A 21,261-nucleotide genomic window follows, 5' to 3' on the forward strand; every position below is an offset into this window, starting at 1 on the left:
TTTCAAGAAACCCTTTCAGTTTGGTGCCTCAGTGCGACCTTAAACCCTGTCCCCCAAAACAGTGGTTTTACTCTGCCAAGTCTCTGTGTGAAAATGTTTATGGCCCTGAAACTTGAGCCCAAGCACCCTATGAGACTCTGTGCGAATCGACGTATGATTCATGGTCACCCGAGTGTGATTACCTTCCTGTTCTTTACGCGCCCGGTGTGCTTTGTTAACCTTGTGTATTCTTAGAGGATAAATCTGCAATATTCTTATGCAAGCAAGTGTGGCCAGAAACCCTGCTCTCCAATCCATTTGTTTGTTTTGTTTATGCGCTCCCCTGCGCATTGTTATGAGTAGAAAGGAATATCCATCCTGGAGTTTGGATGCCTCGGTAATGAGGGTCACGAATCATCCTCAGTCGCAGGGCTAACATAAATTCCCGATAATAAATTCCAATGGTTTTAGATACCGAGACCTGCCTTAATGTCTCCAAAGCATCGCAACTATACACAAGTGTAGATCCCTCTCCTAATTCATGTCGAGTGTTAGCGTTTTCATCTTTTTCAAATTGCTCATCCTTGTCTGGTCTAGCTCCCGATAGCAGCTAAAGATGTCAAAGTTGGCCGAGCCTTTGTGAGCTATAAAAACGCACTAATTGCCGTGTTCATTTTGGACCTAGGAAGGAAAACATGTTTCGCCAGTCTTCCCAACTATCAATCTAACTATCATCTCCATCTCTAGCGTATGGGGAACCATTATTACATATGCCCCATAATTGGGCGTAATTAAAAGGAGCCTAAGTGTTGTAATTAATGTCAGTTGTCAAGCACTCAACGGCCGTGCCGAGGATAATGGCTCCCTGTTGCTTTGGTGGAAAGACCTTTGGATTCTGGAAGAGACTTTTGATTGCAATTTTCTGACCTTTTTGTACACATGAATGATGCAGGTAATCACCACATCATTTCAGTCAACATCGTTTTTCATGTGCTTAGGGCAGACACTCGCACACTAGGCCCGGATAACTTTACCCTGACGCAATATGTGTCTCTCAAAGAGCTATGCGAGTAACCGAACACGGCATTGGGGCTTCAAGGGACAGCACAGCACTTGGTCTTCAGCTGGAACACTGCTTGTTGTGAACGCTCACGATTGGGTGAAATGGTGGCGGAAGTTGCGCGTGCTACTTGTGTTCTGTGAGCATGTCTCTTACTGTCCGTTTGATTTGAGTATTTAGTGAAAAAGTTGCTTTTCCAGATGAGACACAGACATGTTATTCATAAAAAATATAAAGAAAATGATTCATCTTTATTTAATGATTTCTTTATGACTTTAAAATGGATGTCATTATACGGTTAATTGGTTAACGGCCAGAGCGCTTTGCTTTTCCAAGTCTCGGGTCGAATTAACGCTTCAAGAAATCAGAGTAATGTGGAACAATCGAGCGACGCATGCAACGGTTGAGACGTAAAACAGAAGTGAATGCTTGTCATTTTATCAGTTCAACCATCACAGTGACGTCAAGTCCCCAGCATGTCTGTTAAACACCTCCTGGTATTGGACGTGCACATGAAAGAAAAATCCACAAGTGGTTTGAACCGAGATCAAAGGAACCGTTTTCACAGGTCTTTATTTCAATCCATGATTCAGATAATATTACTGATGCATGAACTCCAACACAAATCTAGCAGGGAGGCACATAAAGACAGGGGAATAATATTTATGGATTTATGCGAGTCCGGTCAGAACCACATGAATGGAATCCACAATAGCGTCATTTAGCCTTAAGCTTCGCCAAACTAACTCGCAAGGTTCCTTCTACATGGGTGGTAATTCAATTCGTCCCGCTTACAACCGCTATTTGCAACGGAGATGCATACCCAATCAATACTATTTATTATGTATTCATTAAGTAGACACTGTTGATCCAAGGCGTCTCATTCAGATACACACAGGAATGGGTTGGGATAAGGGAGACCCCAATACCTTTAGTCCAGGAGTCCAGTACCAAGTACCAAGAGGCTGACCGTTGCCAATACACACAAATCCATTCTCTTCTTGGAAGTGTTTTTGTTTCGCATGGCGTCATCTCTTCAACTGAATCTGGGTGTTGTCATCCCTCAGAAAAAAAAATACCACCCATCAGTCATTACTGACTACACTTCCAGAACCTCCAGTGACTGCCTTCCCACCAGTGGGTTTTGCACACACACCCACACACGCACACACACACAAACACACACAGGCACAGACGCACACGAGCACACACAAACACACACACACACACGCCGCACCACCTGCGAGGTTGAGAATGTGGGACTGCGCTCCTGTTGTTCCTCCAACCGTTAAATTTACATGAGAGAAAGAGAGAGCTGCAGTGTTTTTCATTCTTCCCTTCTTCTTCTCTCCCCCGCCCCCAAATGGTACCACATGGGAATCATTTCCTCTGAACATTTACAATACTCCCGAGCATTTCGGGGCTTCCAGCACAAAAGCAGATGTATGTCTCCCCCAGTCACATGTCTTTTCTCTAACCTTCTCTGCACCTCCACAGCCCTCCCCCCTCCGAGCCGCCCCCCCCAGCACACACACACACAGACACACACACACACACACAGACACACAGACACACACACACACACACACACACACACACACACACACACACACACACACACACACACACACACACACATACTTCCACGCCAGCCTCCAGCTCACCCTCCTCTAGGCAAAGCATGATTACCTGAATTTAATGAGATTTTTTAATGTGATTCTTTTTCTATTTTCTCCCCTCTTGTGCGATCCTCAGGAGACGATCCACCACTCTTGAACGTAAACAGTGTAGTTCATTTTACTGGAGAGGGGGGCATGTTTCCCCTCACGTTCTTCTCCCTAAATCCGGTCCATTGTCCCCCATGTTTGTTTTTTTCATCGGCTTCCCGAGCAGGTGTTTTTCTGTGAGTGGAGGACCAGAGTGATGTCAGTAGTGTGTCTCTTCCTTGGGCTCTCTTCAACTTTGAAACGTTGCGCAACGTAAAATGCATTTCCTTTCTTTGGCAGCTTATGATGTCTGCGGATGGACTTGCATGAACGCACGTTCACACACATCCAGACACACACACACACACACACACCGTACATATACAAATACGAGGCATTCGTATGCAACAAATTAAGATAATTTGCGCTGTCGCTGTCAAAGGGAGAATTTCGTAGCAGGCGATGTTTTATCCGTTAAGTTTCATGCACCATATGTTGTTATCGTAATGAGTTGTCATTTTATTTCCGTGATGTCTTAAGTTAGAAAGCATCTTTCCTGGAAAAATGCCAGTCCTCAAATAGAATAACTAATTAGGGGTGCAATTATGACAGAATTCAATATTGAATAATTTTGTCATCAACAGCCTACGTATATATCAAACCTAGCCACATCGGAAGACATCCGGCCAATATACCAGTGCATCTCTAGAACTAATAACGATATAACTCACCTTTCTCAGGCTGATGCATGCATCATACGGGGATGATATTTGTTTAAATGAATTTCAGATTTGTGGTGTGTTCAGGACCTTTAAAGCTTTTTATCAATATTGCCTTTTCAGTTGAGTGGGTCGTCAGCCTAAAACATGTGTTGTGAGTTTTAGCCTCCTGATTCACACAGGTCTGCTTCGTAATGCAATCCAATGCAATATTTGCCTCCTAAGTCATCTTTGTGGCAAGCCTTGATATGCACTGCTTGCTACCATGCTTTTATTTTGTATTCAACCTTTATTCAACCAGTTAAAGTCTCGCACAAATTCAAAACCTGATTTTCAAGAGAGACATGGCCAAAAACGCAGCATCAAATACCATGCAACAAGGTTACAGCAAACACCAAAAAGGAAAGGAAACTTCAATACCAAATCATCTCTTAACCTTCTGCTGAATAAATGAAAATGAAGGTACAAAGGCATTAACCAACACTCTTGAGCTCCATACCCTTCAGGGTTGATACGAATTGATGAAATGTTAATGCTAATGGACTAGTGGCTATGACACGATGCACACAGTTGAGCTAAAACCTTTCCCAAGCTTATTGATCACCCGAAGATCAGACAACTAATGGAGTTGAAAATGTAGGGAATGTGCAGCCCTACATGCTACAGTACTTTATTCTGTATATGAAAAGACTAAAAAAACGTATTTATTCATTATTATTCAAGGGCTTTTTCATGTATTTTTGCTGTCAGGTAAGCTGTCTGATGGACTGTAATCTAGTAGTGACACCGTATAATTATTCACTTTTTTTTTTAAGTTGCAAGGAAGAATGTTTAATCACCCAAGTTAATATAGGCCTTTACACTTATATCTGCCCTTCATATAAACGTGTTCCAACACAAAAAATACATAGATTCACAGTATCCGGTCACACAGACCTGTGGACCTGTTGAACAAACACAGGATACTTAAAATAAAATGGTCCCTCGTTTGTCTGACTGGGAACTTTAGACCCCTGGTGGCTCTATATATGGTGTTCTGGTCTCCATTCTTCGACGGTTGGGTCATGGCTCGCTCCAGAGCTTCAGTCCTCAACTGAAAATAACCGTGGGAGTTGACAGGCCGACAGCACATGATGCACGTGCTGTATGGGCCCTGGAGTTGTACGGCAACGATGACTTGATCTGGCAAAATGTCAGTTTTTCCCGCTATGAAATTGGCCTTCGTTTCCCCGAGACCTTTTCTGGGTCCCGAGAACGGGCGGCAGCTGTTTCTCAGGCTTTTTCTTTTTCCCTTTTCTTTCCTTTTTGTTTTTGTTAAAAAAATTTGCACTGGGAGCCTGATGGCGACCATATGTTTCGGTGAGCCGTAGTTGTAGCAGTAAGAGAGGACTTGTAGGAGATTTACTTTCCTTTGTGATCGCTCATCAGTCAACTCACCTCGGTCGAGATGAGGAACGTGCTAACGCGAGGAGAAATACCGTACATCATGTAAGCTAGACACGCCACACACACGACCCAAAATCAACACGCGGCCATCGTTTCTTTTTAAATAGCCTCTGGGTGTCGAGTCATCGCTGAGTCATACGTTTCTATACATGGTTTTGGTATAGGGTTTCTAATCAACGGATGCTAAAGGCTGGAAGGGTTAAGTAATAATTTCGTATAGCACTTCCCACCGGCTGTTTAAGATGTATTACGTTCAGGGGTGGGAGGGGGGGAGGGAAAGGGTGGGAGATATGATATTTTGACATGTCTGGCAGATGTGGATCCGCCACGGATGGTGGATCCATGAGCTGTCTGCCCCGGTGAATGTAGTCATTAGGAAACTGTGGTCATCCACTGGTGTTTTTTTTATTTTCTCTCCCCGCCGTCTGGGGGGAAAACAAATTGCAGCCAAGACAGCTGAAGGAGACACGCTGGAGGAGGTGGAGGTGAAGGAGGGGGGAGGGAGGGGGGGAGGGAGGGGAGAGAGGGGAGGGGAGGACGAGGGACAGGAGAACAGTTTGAGTTGCTGAGGGACTGACGAGAGTGCCCATTAAAGTCACTGGTGCATGGGAGAGGGTCATCATGGCAGTGTGTGTGTGTGAGAGTGTGTGTGTGTGTGAGAGAGTGTGTGAGTGTGTGTGTGTGTGTGTGTGTGTGGATCAGATAATGACACTCAGGAGTGAGCTGTGCATCCTGGCATTGATCTGCCACGACGCATACTCCTCTCACTGTGGGAAATAATGCCCTGGAACACAGGGATGCATCACTCTGAATTTCCGTAGTCATACGGAGAACCAAAATAAATATATCTTAATATCTTGAGGGCCGCCTGAAATGGAATGAGACAATGAAAATGCGTTCGCAGAAGTAAGACGGTGGGAGTTTGGGAGGTATCGGAAAGTTTTTTGCTGTGTTTTGTACGGAAAGTCGTAGGGTACACAGGCTGAGGTGACAAGGATGGTGACGGTAGCTGGGCACGGCTTTGACACACCGCAGACAGGATGAATCTCTCTCGCCACTCTCTGAAGCTGGGAGGAGAGAGCGGTAAATGAACTGAGGAAGACACCATTTGATATTCTCTCTACTTCTCTCTCTCTCTCTCTCTCTCTCTCTCTCTATCGCTGTCGCTCACTCTCTGCTCCGCTCACCTCTATTCTATCCCCTAGCCATAGAACCATCATGTGCGTGCAGACGCAAACGCACATGCAAACACACAGCGGCCATTGGTTGAGATAATTTTTTTCCCTTTTATTTAATAACCTATAGAGCTCATTACACAATGTTGCAACAATAATAATATTGAGGTTGCAAGTAGAAATCCCGAAAAAAATATGCAAAATGGAGGGCTATGAGCTTCCTCTGCTCTGCCTGTGAGGAGGAGGAGGAGGATGAGGAAGAGGAGGAGGAGGAGGAGGGATGGTGGTGTCTCTGCCCTAGAGAATTTCCGGGAGCTGTCACCGTGTCTGCGAGACAGCAGAGTTTATCTGTAGGCTGCCAGCGGAATTAATACAGATAAGCTAAAAATATGACAAAAGTTTCAAAGTATGGAGTCTGGGAAAGAGATCGTTCCCTGGTACTAAACAGCACCAGTAAAGAGGAAGGCCCGGTGTATTTATATCAATTCCACCTGTCCATCAAACTACAATAGTGCCCTAAGTATTGAGATTTTTTCTTCTTTAAGATATATTAAACATAAAACAGTAGGAAATTGTCTCATAAAACTAGGCGCGTGACCCATGTTGCCAAGTGAAGTATTGGGCACAGAACGTTTTTGTCCTCTTAATTTTAACTGCCTGGGATTCAAGGGTTTATTGCCTGGGATAAAAAAGCTGACAAGTTTATGTGCATTGACCTCCGTCTTTGAAAACGGGGAGCAAAGTTTTATCCTCATAATACTTTTAGCCTTGGCCTAATTTCTGGATTCACGGTTCTCGCGAATCACATAACATTCAGTGATCCTATCTCTGAAGATGTGAGAGAACAGATGTATTAAAATATGAATCCTCACCTCTCACCAGTGATCTCACCAGTCTGACCTGTTCTATTTACCTGAATAAGTAGTATAATATTTCATTATGGCTTTTCCATTAAGGTTCTCTACTATTTTTTATGTTGAGAGTAATGTTGAACTTCATTCAACCCACTCCTCCTCCACCTAAGCCCTTTGAGACTGTACCTGTGATTAAGTGCTATACAAATACAATTTTATTTAATCTTATTGAGCCACATGCCGCCTGTCTGTAGAGACCGATCCTCTGTAGATTCCCTCAGTAACGTAGGTTCTTCCTGCACAACTCTTGTTGTTTGGATTGTTACTCTCTGGGTCTCATTCAGAGTCGGAGACAGAAGGCCGTCGAGGCAGCGGAGGTGGTCAAGCTGGTCTACCACGGTGTCTGCTTGCGGTGTCATGGTAGGCAGGAGGGGGTTGGGTGGAGGCTGTTATTGGCCCGGGATGTTCTTGATGTTAAGAGCTTGGCCCCGCGCACCGAATGCCACGGCAACCGGGGTCTCATGCAGAGTGCTCCGGTGGCGCGCCATCAAGTATTTATCTAAAGTGGGGGATAGACCACTATTTAGCGAAAGTGGCAGCTAATGGATGACGAGACCTGAGAGGTGGTTCATAAGCTCCCAGGTCCTCCGGAGGGGACGCAGTCAGCAGATACGTGATTAGATTGACTTTGATGTCACCACGACCTCCGTCGCCATGGTAACTGTCCCATAAATATGTATGGTCGCCAACCTCTTGGCACGGCCGAACTGTTCAGAGATGCAGTGGAATTGCAGATAAAATAATAAATCATGCCCGGAATAATGTCAAATGACTTGTAGCAATGAGTGCCTGATTGTGTCTGTCGGATTCGGCCAAAGTTTGATATTGCGTATCCGAGTTGGAACTCTTCAGGCGTAAGTTATTAAACTGGCTTTCTGCTGTTTCCACATTCAGCGCTCTAATAATACATCATGCATCTGTTACTGAATACTTTTAAAGACAGGCTAATATCCTAGCTTAAGTAAACCAACTGCTACATCTGCACCCTTCTCTCGTTTCCATTTTTCCCTAAGCGAAGAAGGCATCTCTTAACCCATATTACGTATCAATGCATCTCCCAGTGCTTAGTTGGTGGGTTTGGTGTGGAGGAAAAACTGTAGGGGGGAAAATCTATATAATCAAATCCTATTAAAGCGCAATAAACAAGAAGACACTAATCCGTCCCACGCACACTTCTGCCAACCCGGAGACGGGCTTCCTCTAAGACACTGGCTATGCCCGGGCTGAGCGGTATTTAGTGGCACACCTACTCGTCCTGACTCAACGGCATAAATTAACTGTAATTTTCGTTTTAAGTGACTGCAGAGTGGGCTTGTGCTTGGCTTTTAAGACGGCCTGATGTCACGATCGTAAGGTAGAACCTGGCAGTACAGAGAGCGAGACCCACCTTACCTTTAAGATACACAAACCTTTATCGACGCGTTCGATTGTGGCATAATACAAAAAAAAAAATGGTGTCCTTTTAGAACAACCGACAAATGTAATGCCCCAAGGGCTCCCTTTGGAAAGAGATTTTAATATCTCAATGGGACTTCGCCGGGTGAAATAACAGATAAATAAAAATAAAAACACGAAACAATGGATTCTACCCAAGTGTCTTAGCACTGGCATGATGATTGTAGTCTATTTATACTCGGTTAACATTGAGTCTCTTAATGCTGACAATTAATTTTATTCATCCCCTAATCCCCTAAAAATGAAATTGGTGTTTGTTAAGATTACGTGATGGTGTTTGGGACAATAGCTTTTGGGAGGTGGTTTTCAGTTCATAAAGGACTTACAGACTTGATCTCAAAATGTGTGTGGGATAGCTGCTAGTTTGTCCCTCTCCACCACAGCTTGTTTTGCCGCTCAATAGGTGCACCAAAAAGTGAAGGGAAACAGACTCCCTTCTTGCCACTCTCTCTGTGAGGATTATGCCCTAAGGCAGCTATTTCCATTATACTGTTGGATGTGTTTTTCCTTCTTAAAATCCCTGGTAAAAACACCTGGGCTTCTAGTGCGGTCTCATCGGGACAAGGCTGTGGGTAAACTCTGAGGTTCAAGGTGGTAATTTTAGTCTCGATGGAAGGTATATGGCCCCTAGATAAGCCTAGGAGTGGATACGCTCTTACTCCTCCTGGTAATATGTGAACTTGATGAGATTACATCCTCAAAGTGAGGGTATATTTTGGATGTCTTAGCAGAAGTAGTATAGGACAATGATTGAATAATATTGCCATAATAATGGCATTTAACTGATTGGAGCTCAAATAGATAATATTTATATATATATATATTTTTTTTTCAATGCATAGTTATATATACCTTGTGTTTTGTTTCCTTCATATAAGTAATGACTGTTTTGAATTGTGAGCTCTTGATGTGATGTGAATTATGCAACCTGTGATATGGTCTGCTGTCTAAAAATGTAATGCACACTCAAACAGGCACACACACACAAGCAGGGTCGCACGCACAGACAGGTACACACTCAAACACGCACACATAAGGTCCACGATGATAGCTAACATTTCCCACCTTAAAGGGGAGATTAGGTCTTGTGCATCCCCCAGTATTCTCAAACCGGCACTTCAATCATTGCTAATCCTCCTACCTCCCTCTTTCTTTCTCTCTCTCTCTCTCTCCCCCTCTCTCGCTCTCTGTCCTTCTCTCTATCTTTCTCTCCCTCTCTCTCCCTCTCTCTTTCTCTCCCTCTCTCTTTCCCTCTCTCTCTTTCTCTCCCTCTCTCTCGCTCTCTGTCATTCTCTCTATCTTTCTCTCCCTCTCTCTGTCTCTCTCTCTTTCTCTACCTCTCTCCTTCTCTCAGGCTCTCCCCATTCCTCCATCCCCCCTTCTTACTCTCCTCCCCTTCTCTCTCTCTCGCCCTCTCTCTTTCTCACCCTCCCTCTATGTCTCTCTCACGCTTTAGATCTCTCGCCCTTTTTCTCTCTCAATCTCTGCCTCTCACTCTCTCTTCCTCTCTCCCTCTCTCTCTTTCTCTCTCGCTCTCTAAAAAAAAACTAAACGGCAGAAGTGCCAGAGGGGGATTTGGGGGGGCTTGATTATGGATCCTAGAACAGTTGCTGCTAAGACCCGCACTACCGCTGCCCTCTATCAGAATCACACCGGGATTGAACCCTCTCTAACCCTCACCTTAACTGTCTGTAACAACTCGCCATCATCCCCCTGCAGTACCCCTGCGCCACCTAATGGGGGGGTGCACCTCTCACTTTGAGAAACACGTGTAGGGAAGGAATGGGGGTATAAAGTGTTGCAGAGCAGTGTGGGTTGGTTCTAATTGTCGTATCAACGTGTTATCTACCCAAGCTGTAACTTGACGACAGCGATGACAACGATATCGTGTCCTTTCTTCCGTGACGAGTCGAAAGACGGAACTTTACGGAGAGAGCTCCATCAGCTCTGTGATTGGACGACGGAGTGTGTCGGAGGTGCCATCGATTCCCTTCTGTTTTTAGGGCCACAATGGCTGCTGGTTAGGCCCGTCGACTACAAACTCCACGTTTCTGAAATGGGTTGTTTGTCGAAGTAGTCATAACTGGTTATGGTTCATTTACTCGCAGCGTGTCGACGTCACTGTAAAACAAATGGTGCATCTCGTTCGGCTTCAAATATGCCATTCGATAAAAATAAATTACCCTTTTTGTTGTGTATTTCTTGGGTTTGAAACCAAATAGCCATTTGTTTGTTCTTGCCCTGCAGAAGCGCCAAAGCATGTACGTACGCTTAAACTTTAAGCATTCAAATGTAAGTACCTTTTGAGGTTAGAGTTCTTTTATTTTTTATTGTAGTATCTTATGTATGTATGTAGTGTTGGATACTTTTTACACTTTATTTTATTATTGCACTAACAAGTTAGTTTGCCATATGGGATGAAATAAAGTTCTTATCTTATCTCTTAGATAAGATTGACTGTAGTCCCAGACGCTAACGCAACAATGCAACAATGTGTGGGTGTTTGTGCGTCTGTGTGCGTGTGTGTGTGTGCGTCTGTGTTTGAGTGACAAGGACTGCTGACATAATCAGGTAGAGGTGAGAGTCCAAGGTCCCGACACAGAACAAGAGAGGGAATGTTAAGTGTTTCGAGGAGATGCAGTCGTTTGTCAGCATGGTGGACATGATAGAAAAACATCTAGGAACACCTGGGTGGCAATATAAAGCCTATGTTGCTTTACAGCTTGTTTACTGTGAAACTACAGTTTGTTTGATTACATTGCTCTTTTTTCCAATTAAACACCCAGTTTGTGCATCTTGCTCAAAGGTGCCTACCGAGGGTAGTCTGTGGACCTTGTAGTTTTAAACCCAGAACCTATTCGCCTTGGAGTCCACCTCACTGACCAGCGTCTTATCAGGTGCTAGAAAAGTAGATTAGCATGAAAATATTGATTATAGCAGTCACTAATAGAGCATGTGGGGCAGAAAGAGTGTTCGCTAGGGGCAGAAACAGAACATGACCAACGTTTCCAAACCTCTTGACGACCGGCCACACACCTTAACCCAGGCTCCCGGGACACCGCCGTCCAACCGCTCCATGTTCCTATTGATTGGTGAAGCGGTACGCCGAGCCGGCTCCTCCACCGTGTGTGACCTTTAAGGGAACACTAAGAAGGTGAGAAAATACTACTCCCAACAAACATAGCGCTTTGTCTCACACCATCGAAAAGCCCCGAACGGGAACTCGAAAGGGAGGTGAAAGGTCAATTACGTAGGGGGGGGGGGGGGAGGGGGGGGGCCTGCGTGGCATTTTTTTTTTTCCCCGAAGCTAGCCGGTCAGCCGGCTGGTCCCGAACGACCGCCGCACACCACCTCACTGGTGGTGACACACCGTTCAACCGCCTCCTACACCTCTCCTCCTTTCCAGACAATTTTTTTCTTCGCTCCCTCTCTTTCCCTCTCTCCCTCATTCTCTCGCTCTCTCTCTCGCTCTCTCCTTCTTCCTCCCTCTCTCTCTCCCTCTCTATCTCTCCCGCTCCCTCTCTTTCTCTCCTTCTCCCTCTCTTTCTCTCCTCTCTCTCTCTCTCTCCCTCTCTTTCTCTCCTTCTCCCTCTCTTTCTCTCCTCTCGCTCTCCCGCTCTCTTTCTCTCCTTCTCCCTCTCTTTCTCTCCTCTCTCTCTCTCTCCCTCTCTTTCTCTCCTTCTCCCTCTCTTTCTCTCCTCTCGCTCTCCCGCTCTCTTTCTCTCCTCTCGCTCTCTCGCTCTCTCGCTCTCTTTCTCTCCTTCTCCCTCTTTCTCTCCTCTCGCTCTCTCCCTCTCTCCCTCTCTTTCTCTCCTCTCGCTCTCTACCTCTCTCTCTCTCTCTCTCTCTCCTTCTCTCTCTCTCTCTCTCTCTCTCTAATATTTTGCTGCTGTTGGTGGAGTCGCCGCCCCTGAGGCGTCACATTAGGACATCAAAGCCAGCGGTGGGAATACCGTAGTTAATCTCAGCTAGTTAAATGTTCTTGTATGGCCCCGAGCAATGGCACTCAGCTGCCTCTACCTCCTCCTCCTCCGCCTACCGCTACTCCTCCACCTCCTCCTCTGCTGTAGTTCTCTCTCTCTTTCCTGGGAATCCAACAGCAGCCAACTATCATTGTTTCAGATAAAGGTAAAATCCTGGCTCATGGGGAATTTAAATCCCTTGTGACGCTAACATGTCTTCCTCCACGTGAGCTGTTGTCTGTTGGTGTTTGTCTATGTATGCACGTTGCACTTTAATACAGAAAGTAATGGTTAGGGAAGATTATTTGATATGTTTAGCCTCTCATAGTCTATTTTTTATGATGTTTAATGTTTTGTTTTATGTGGATATATGTTCTGTCCTCAGGGACCATGATGGAAATAACTGCTTGCACTTTGTCATGTTTTTCTTATATCCCTTGTAAATGTCTCTTATTCCAAATAAATCTAATCAAAGTCAATCTTCAGACCTATGATAACGGAGGGTTAAACGAGCCAATGGAATGGCTCAGTTTTAAGGCCAGCAACCTCGGGCGGATTTTAGGAATGCTAGGCTAATTTCTGTATCTTTCTTGATTTTCATTCGGTGGCCGTCTTCTTAATGGATATGTTTGTTACTGTACTACCTATACTGGGAAACATGGTGTGCCAATGAAAACACATTAAATGGAAAGTCATTTTCAACCAATATCCATAGCAATTTACGTCATAATTAATAAATTGGCCCTCCCCTCTTCCAAGCTGTGACCCATTCCCTCTCTCCATCCACTATCCATCCAACCAGCTCACTATGTTATTCCCCCTCACGTGTCTCCCCAGAATGGGGGGATCAAACGCCCCACCCTGCCCTCATCACCTGCCCACACTCAATAATTCAATACATTTATTTTACGAGGTGGGGAGTCAACCTCGGAGCGGATGGGCTCAGAGGGGCCGGTCGGACTGTGGGTGGTAGCCGCAGTTTTATATAAAAAATAAAGTATGACACAAGAATAGCTGGGTCAGTTGCCCCCCCCTCCCTTCCCAGTTCAGTGTACTTAAGTCCTGACTGCACTACAAACTCTTGGCCCACAGAAAGAAAGCTAAGTCATGGAAGCACATGCTTAGGAAACAGACAGTGGGGCTGGGGTTGGTGTCCCCCTTAGGTGCTTCCACCCGGAAAGCATGTCGAAGGCTGCAGGGTACCGGAGACACAAGTGTCTTCCCCTGCATGCATTCTGCTGGGTGTATGATGGTGTATTGGGGGGGGGGGGAAGCATCTGCCACCAACTGTGTTGTAAAGGGAGCGTTGTCTTCTGTGTGTCCCAGGGAAGGCCCCGGTACAGCCTCCCGCCGGTACAGACACAAACGGGAGCCTCAGCGCGTGACACAGAAGAGAATCATTTGAAACAAATGCGTTTTGAGTGTTGGACTCACACCGAGCAAAACGCTGGGAAGGACCTGAAAGGTTTCTCACGAATGGATTATTTAGAAAACAGCGCTGATTGTACCATGGGTGACTCCCTACACAGATTCAAACAACACCATCACACTCACCGCAGGTTTATGTTGGTGATGTTCTGTTGGAAAGAAAATTACATTTCTGGGATCATAAAGAAATGCCTATTTATTGACGATGAGGTAACACATGATGAGTATTTGCTATTATCCGTCAAGATTTTGTGAAGTGCATTTGTCTGTGGACGTCCATGTGTGTGTCTGGACGTCCATGTGTGTGTGTGGACGTGCATGCTCACTTTGTCTCTGGAGGCCAAAGTACTGGACGAACGACATCATGACAAACATGACGTGAGACTTTCACAAAGCGTAGGGACGCCTGTTAAAAACATCAGTTACCATAGGGTTCAGAACGATCGTCTCGACACATAATTGGAGTATAATACAAAAGTACACATGGATATAATTAGAATTTGACTGCGGTAACATCTGGACGGTAGGTACTTACACACGTTTACATTTAGTAATTTGTGTGTGTGTGTGTGTGTGTGTGTGTGTGTGTGTGTGTGTGTGTGTGTGTGTGTGTCATCACAATGGAGTTCAAGAGATTATAACCTGAGTGAGATGAGCACGACAATAAACATGAGCAATAACGGCAAGAGAAAGAAGATAAAACCCTTAAGCCATCAGCCTCTCGAGCAGGGAGGGAGTCTGGTGCAGTCTGCGCGGACATTGAAAAGCCCCCCTCTCACGAAAGTGCTGAGGCATCCTGTTTCCGCCATAATGGGTTTGTTTGGTCCCCAAACCACTCACCACCACCACCACCACCACCACCCACCTCTCCAGCCCCGGTCTCCATGGAATATCAGTGAGGGCTTAGCTCCATTCACGTTCTGCTAGCCTGGCCATTTATTTTGATTGGGAGAATGAAGTCGTCCCATAGAGATGTGGGCTGTACCATAAATGACACGCCGTCCTCCAAGTGGGGGGGGGGGGGATAAGAAGGTGTGGGGCCCCTGCTTGGGCCTCAGGAGCCGTGGACCAGTTACCTGCCTATGAGCAATGTGTGACGCCGCGTGATGAAATAGCGATTCAAGCGCCGGTTTTACGGTGTGCGTTTTATAGGTTAATACAAAACGTATATGTTGCGTATTGTATTTACTCTGTCTTGGTTGGCTACTCGTTCTGCTTTGTTTCTGATGTTTTTTTCTTAGGGGTGCGTGGGTAACAGGATAATTGGTGTGTGTTGAGTTGTTCAAATATACTCAGATTTATAGTTTTAATCACACCTTTTTCGGGTGTGTAGCACGACTTTTAAAGGCCACAGTTTGAGGCTGTGGTGTAATTGTAGATCATGAACCTAAGAATCTCTTGCCTTTCAACAGCCCTGTAATAATAAACATAAGGCTTGTGCCAACTAAATCGTAGGTGAATGACCTTTATCTTTGTGATTATTATGTCTGAGCAGCGACTATTAAATGGCTTCTGGAGGAGCAAGGTGAACCATCCAATAAATAAAAAATATATATCCCCTGGCAAAAATAATATGCTTTTGTTGCAGATATTTCAAGGTTAAATGCTTAATCTACTTTTTCACCCTGTAAACTCATTATTAGCTTGTTATTTAGTGATATTTACTGATGTTCACTCCCAAGATCGAAACCTACAGTCTACGGAGAGGAACACGTCACGTTTTCCTCATACAGGTCAGCAGGGCAGCTGTGATCTGTCACTTTTGCACACATCTGACGGTTCATAATTCCGTGTTTTATTTCATACTCCCTAATTCTGTCTTTTATTCAGCAAAATGTTCACACATTGTCCCCCCACCCGTCCAACTCATATCCTTCTTTTACCGCATTTTTTCCTCTTTCACCACTTGCGTCTCGCTTGCAGTCCCTTTTCTGGAGGTGGAGGTGTGAGTCCACCTCTGATTGGGGACGTTGGGGGTATGGGAGGGAGGAAGACGGGGAGAGGAGGGGAAACAGATGGTTGTCCTCGAGAGGTTGCGGCGGGAGGGGGATATTGGCAAGATGCTGAGCTGGAGAAATTAACCTTCGGAGGCTCTTTGCACTGCGGCAACTGTTGGCTCATTCTGTCTGTCGGTCAATCTCTCTCTCTCTCTCTCTCTCTCTCTCTCTCTCTCTCTCTCTCTCTATCTCTCCTTCTCATTCTCTCTCTCCTTCTCATTCTGTCAGACTCTCTCTCTCTCTCCTTCTCATTCTGTCAGTCTCTCTCTCTCACTCTCTCCTTCTCATTCTGTCAGTCTCTCTCTCTCTCTCTCTCTCTCCCTCCCTCCCTCCCTCTCATTCTGTCAGTCTCTCTCTCTCACTCTCTCCTTCTCATTCTGTCAGTCTCTCTCTCTCTCTCTCTCTCCCTCCCTCCCTCCCTCTCATTCTGTCAGACTCTCTCTCTCTCCTTCTCATTCTGTCAGTCTCTCTCTCTCACTCTCCTTCTCATTCTGTCAGACTCTCTCTCTCCTTCTCATTCTGTCAGTCTCTCTCTCACTCTCTCCTTCTCATTCTGTCAGTCTCTCTCTCTCTCCCTCCCTCCCTCCCTCCCTCTCATTCTGTCAGACTCTCTCTTTCTCTCTCCATCTCTCTCTCGCTCTGTTGAATCCCCGCGAGGCACCACATCCCTTCATCCAGCTCATTGTATTCATAAATCATTTCAGCTCCCTATCTCCCTTTTTCTTATTTTTTTCACCTTCTGCTTGCCATAGTTGTTGTGTCATTTAAAATAACCTTCTCCCTTCACCTGGATGGTGGGTTCTCATTTAAGTATAGGGGGGGGGGGGGTTGTTTGTCAGTGCGAGTGTGGAACCAGCTTATTTAAAGAAAATTAAATAAGCAGAAAGACTCAATAAAATAAAGGGAAAACAAAAAACAGATCGATCGACCATGACTCAATTTATTTGGTCCAATCTAAAGACGGGGGGGGGGTTACCCACGGTTACCCACCGTCACCGGGACTCTCGGAGGGAAAGCCCCCTTATGTAAGATGCAGGACGTACCGGAGTCCCCTCTTCTGGCCTTTGCATCTGACTGAAGCCAAAGGCAGAAATTTGAAGGACCCACCCCCTTTCAAACCAGACAGCAAGCAGAATGCTGGGGGTCTGGATGCTTTCAGGTTGGAATTCCCTCTTAACCTCAGGCCGCAGATACAGAGCCCCTACAGTAAGGACACACAGAGCCCTGTCAAGTTTTGTCCCGGCATCCATAAGACTCTTTAATGGTTTAACCCCTCCTTGAACTGTATCCTCTTGTTTTAATACCTGGAATCTTTTTAAATTATTTATTTATTCATCCTCCACTATGGAGGTAATAATACTATTTATTTATTAGGCTTAGGCAAGGATTTTTATTTTTAGTTAGTTAGTTAGTTAAGGATTTTTATTTTTATTTTCTGCAGGGCTGATGGTGTATGTTTGCGCGTGTGTGCGTGTTTATTTATTTTTTGTTGTTGTGAGGGCTGTGATTGGTCGGCTTACTAAAACCCGACGCAGAACCATAAAGGCTCGGGACTGCGTCGAAGCGTCTGCATGGCCTTTGCGTTTCGGGAATGTGGGACCATAATCAGCCCATAAGGGTGGGATGAACCCCAGCCCCACTGTCTGTCTCCTCTGCCATGTGGTGAAATTACCTCGCTTTCTTTCTGTGGGCCATTAGCTTGTAGTGCAGGACTTTAGTACAATGGACTGGGCTGCGGTGGGGGGGGGTCATGAAGTAGGCTTGGATTTGTTTAGCTTATTTGCTCTCACAAGTTAATCTCAAGTGTACTACAAACCAGTCAGGTGTTACAGTGAATGGGTGACTAGGTGGTAGAGCTGTTACCTATCTGTTCTGGAGACATGGGTTCGATTCCGGCCTAGGCAGGTTTTGTGGGAATGAATGGATGGTGAATGGATGAGTGCGAGTAACTGTATGTGTGAATTGATTACTATGAATGACTTAATTCACAATAATCAATTAGCACAAACAGTGATTCGGAATGAATGGGTGAGTGGGAATGACTGTCTGGGAGAATGGATGGCTGGGAGTGAGTGCACTCATTCGAATGGTTCCCTTCACGAGACAGTTGTTCCCACGAACTGCCCATGGCAGGAAACAAACCCATGTCCCCAGAACAGATAGGAAACAGCTCCACCACCGAGGCACCTCTTGTTTGGTAAAAGTGTAAAAAAAAACGACAAATATTTTTTTTCTGCCCCAATCCCACCCACTGTCCTTTTTATCGGTCGTCATGAAAAAAAACATAAGGGGTAACACTGTTGTTTTTTATCGGTCGTCATGGAAATAAACATAAGGGGTAACACTGTCGTTTTTTATCGGTCGTCATTGAAAAACACTGTGGTTTTTTATCGGTCATCATGGAAAAAAACATAAGGGGTAACACTGGTTTTTTATCGGTCGTCATGGAAAAAAACATAAGGGGTAACACTGTCGTTTTTTATCGGTCGTCATTGAAAAAAACATAAGGGGTAACACTGGTTTTTTATCGGTCATCATGGAAAAAAACATAAGGGGTAACACTGTCGTTTTTCATTTGTTGTCATAAAAAAAACAAAAGGGGTAACACTGTTGTTTTTTAATCGGCCGTCATGAAAAAGACATAATGGCTAATAATACTGTTGTTTTTTATCGGTCGTCATGGAAAAAAACATAAGGGGTAACACTGTTGTTTTTTATCGGTCGTCATGGAAAAAAACATAAGGGGTAACACTGTTGTTTTTTATCGGTCGTCATGGAAAAAAACATAAGGGGTAACACTGTTGTTTTTTATCGGTCGTCATGGAAAAAAACATAAGGGGTAACACTGTTGTTTTTTATCGGTCGTCATGGAAAAAAACATAAGGGGTAACACTGTTGTTTTTTATCGGTCGTCATGGAAAAAAACATAAGGGGTAACACTGTTGTTTTTTATCGGTCGTCATGGAAAAAAACATAAGGGGTAACACTGTTGTTTTTTATCGGTCATCATGGAAAAAAACATAAGGGGTAACACTGGTTTTTTATCGGTCGTCATGGAAAAAAACATAGGGGGTAACACTGTGGTTTTTTATCGGTCGTCATTGAAAAACACTGCTTTTTTATCGGTCATCATGGAAAAAAACATAAGGGGTAACACTGTTTTTTTATTGGTCGTCATGGAAAAAAACATAAGGGGTAACACTGTCGTTTTTTATCGGTCGTCATTGAAAAACACTGTGGTTTTTTATCGGTCATCATGGAAAAAAACATAAGGGGTAACACTGTCGTTTTTCATTTGTTGTCATTGAAAAACACTGTGGTTTTTTATCGGTCGTCATGGAAAAAAACATAAGGGGTAACACTGTCAATTTTTTTATCGGTTGTCAAATTAAACATAAGGTGTAGCAGTGTGGTTTTTCATCGCCCGTCATCAAACAAAACATAAGGGGTAACACTGTTGTTTTTTATTTGTTGTCAATTATAACCTCTCACCAATTCCTATCTGGTGCCTCTGTGGCGCAGGTGGTAGAGTTGTTACCTATCTGTTCTGGAGACATGGGTTCGATTGTGAATAACTGTCTGTGTGAATTGATGAATGACTTAATTCACAATAATCAATTAGTACAAAGTCATTCCCAGGTGAGTGGGAATGACTGTCTGGGAGAATGGATGGCTGGGAGTGAGTGCACTCATTCACAGTCATCCAATCTCCCAGACAGTCATTCGAAATGAATGTGTGAGCGAATGGATCCCTTCACTAGACAGTTGTTCCCACAAACTGCCCATGGCAGGAAACAAACCCATGTCCCCAGAACAGATAGGAAACAGCTCACCTGCCGAGGCACTTCTTGTTATGTAAAAGTGTAAAAAAAACAAATATTTTATAGACATACCCAGGATTTGAACCCAGGACACACAGTCACCGAGACACACAGTCTGTGTATCTTAGAAGTTCTACTCGTAGTTCAAGTTAGAATGGTTTTTCATCGCCCGTCATCAAACAAAACATAAGGGGTAACATGGACATAAGACCTGGAGGATCTCATAAGCAACAAGATCCTGTGCTCTCAAATGCAGGATGTACGTGGTCTAGTGGAGTGTACTGACATCATTAAGGACTGACCTTCATAAGCACTGCAGACCTGGGTTCAAGTCCCACCAATGACACCATCGGTGACCAATTCTTGAGACACGTGCTCCTCGTGGGTTCAACTCACGCCAAGATTGCTCTCCCTGGATTCAAAATATTTTACAATAATCAATTTCAAGTGAACTGTAAAGTCAATTATAACCTCTCACCATTCCCTAGCTGGTGCCTCTGTGGCGCAGGTGATAGAGCTGTTACCTATCGGTTCTGGAGACATAGGTTTGATTCCGGCCTAGCCCTAGTCCCCGCTCAAACGCCCACCAGAGGTACCTTAATGGATACATCTTATTTCTCTTATCATGTGAATGGTAAAGTCAAGTATAACCTCCAAGCATGCTCTGGTAAATGTCTTGGTGGTGCAGCGGTCAGGGCTGTTGGTTAACGCTCTGTAGACTCAGGTTTGAGTGCACGCACGGCTAATAAGAATGATGAGCATTCAGACACTATGGTTCAGGTTCCCTGCTCAGAACCAGGGTTCAAGAGGTACCGTAATGGATAAATCTTATTTCTCAATCATGTGAATGGTAAAGTCAAGTATAACCTCCAAACTCGTTCTGGAAAGCGTCTTGGTGGTGAAGCGGTCAGGGCTGTCGGTTACAGCTCTGTAGACTCAGGTTCGAGTCCCCGCTCACCCGGCAACCAAGAAGGGAGTACCCCCAAACGTAATGGATACATCTTATTTCTCTATCATGTGAATGGTAAAGTCAAGTATAACCTCCAAGCACGCTCATGTAAGCGTCTGGGTGGTGCAGCGGTCAGGGCTGTTGGTTAACGCTCTGTAGGCTCAGGTATGAGTCCCCGCATGCACGCACGGCTAATAAGAATGTTGGTTCAGGTTCCCGGATCCGAACCGGGTGGAAGAGGTAAGGTTTGAGTCCCCGCTCACACAGCCACCAGAGGTACGTTAATGGATACCTCTTATTTCTCAATCATGTGAATGGTAAAGTCAAGTATAACCTCCAAACATGTTCTGGTAAGCGTCTGGGTGGTGCAGCGGTCAGGGCTGTTGGTTAACGCTCTGTAGGCTCAGGTTTGAGTCCCCGCATGCACGCACGGCTAATAAGAATGTTGGTTCAGGTTCCCGGATCCGAACCGGGGTTCAAGAGGTACATTAGAGGTTCGAGTCCCCGCTCACACAGCCACCAGAGGTACGTTAATGGATACCTCTTATTTCTCAATCATGTGAATGGTAAAGTCAAGTATAACCTCCAAACATGTTCTGGTAAGCGTCTGGGTGGTGCAGCGGTCAGGGCTGTTGGTTAACGCTCTGTAG

General features: G+C 44.9%; 1 long non-coding RNA gene across 1 annotated transcript; it reads left to right on the forward strand.

Moving 5' to 3' along the window:
* Nucleotides 1–17,692: 17,692 nt before the first annotated feature.
* LOC132475900 (uncharacterized) lies at nt 17,693–19,695 on the forward strand. Its single transcript, XR_009530015.1, has 2 exons — nt 17,693–17,869; nt 19,481–19,695. It is a non-coding gene; the product is annotated as an uncharacterized LOC132475900 (long non-coding RNA).
* The last annotated feature ends 1,566 nt before the right edge of the window (nt 19,696–21,261 follow it).

This window comes from Gadus macrocephalus, chromosome 17 (assembly GCF_031168955.1).
Source record: "Gadus macrocephalus chromosome 17, ASM3116895v1".
Lineage (NCBI taxonomy): Eukaryota > Metazoa > Chordata > Actinopteri > Gadiformes > Gadidae > Gadus > Gadus macrocephalus.